Below are 1207 nucleotides of genomic sequence, written 5' to 3' on the forward strand. Positions count from 1 at the left end.
GTGGAGTAATTATTCTGTGAGGAATATGTCGTAGAATTTTCCGTTCTTAAAATTGACCTTCATCACATTCTATCCGATGAAATGATTAATCATCAATTCACTAATTTTCTCGTTGAATGAAATTTTGTTTGCACTACTGATTATGCAGACTGTCCATGCGCGGGTGAAAAGCCTGCTAATCTGGAGGTCGAGGATGATAGTGCTGGGGCAGAGCCAATGGCGACTAACGGAGAGGTATAACCCCAGTCGTTGATTCATTCACTGACTGATTAATACGGTTAATTGATTTTTAATGAAAACTCTCACGTCCACAGATATTTCCCTGGGACAACGTTAGATTACCCGCGTTTTCGCATCCAACTAGATACAATATAACTATTCACCCCAATTTAACAACCCTAGAGGTCAAAGGTAAATATAAATAATAATATACGTCTCCAAAAATCCACAAATAGAAAAAATTAAAGCAACAGCTAATTAACTGCACTAGCAATTGTTGAACGGGAGAAGAAATATTTTTTATTCGGGATTTATTGTTGGAATACATGAATAATGAATTAATTGTCGCAGATTATTTCTTCTGTATTTAATTAATGTGCGTTTTATTACTTCAGGACAAGTAACTATTGAATTTTACGTCGATAGAGAGACCAATTTTATCGTCTTCCACAGTAAAAACTTGACAATAACAGACAGAGTAAGTAGTCTCGGTCAACGAATAAAAATCCTGAGCTCACTTAAGCGACCCCTAATGCCTAAATAATTCCAGATGGTGGTGAATCGTAAAGGCCACGAGATGAAGATCTCAAAATTGCTGGAATACCCGGCGCATCAGCAGCTGTACCTAGAACTCGAGGAGAGTAAATTCCGGAAAAGAGGGAATTACACATTACACTTGAGATTCATTTCGAGATTAACGACCGAACTCGAGGGATTTTATCTGAGTTCTTATAAGACGGCAGAAGGAGAGAACAGGTATCAGGTTTCGTATATTTAACGCCCCATTTTTTATGAATACCTAAATGAATATAGATTGACAATCTTTTAATTTTAAGGGTATAAATATGGGCCATATCTCGAAGCAATGGAGAGAGTAAGGCGGTTTTCATGAGAGCAATCGTCTTGCGTCCAATTTTCATGAAGCCCGCCTAACAAACTAAAGAGAATTGAATACCATTCTATGAAAAATGAATAAACGAATCATAAT

The 1207-nt window shown here is 36.9% G+C and overlaps 1 long non-coding RNA gene across 1 annotated transcript; it reads left to right on the forward strand.

The window, feature by feature from the left end:
- Window positions 1-321: 321 nt before the first annotated feature.
- Window positions 322-972, forward strand: LOC107047195. Its single transcript, XR_001461631.1, has 3 exons — window positions 322-411; window positions 615-697; window positions 770-972. It is a non-coding gene; the product is annotated as an uncharacterized LOC107047195 (long non-coding RNA).
- The last annotated feature ends 235 nt before the right edge of the window (window positions 973-1207 follow it).

The sequence above is a fragment of the Diachasma alloeum genome, unplaced genomic scaffold (genome assembly GCF_001412515.2).
Source record: "Diachasma alloeum isolate Michigan unplaced genomic scaffold, Dall2.0 Dall_scaffold_28856, whole genome shotgun sequence".
In the NCBI taxonomy this organism is placed as follows: Eukaryota; Metazoa; Arthropoda; class Insecta; order Hymenoptera; family Braconidae; genus Diachasma; species Diachasma alloeum.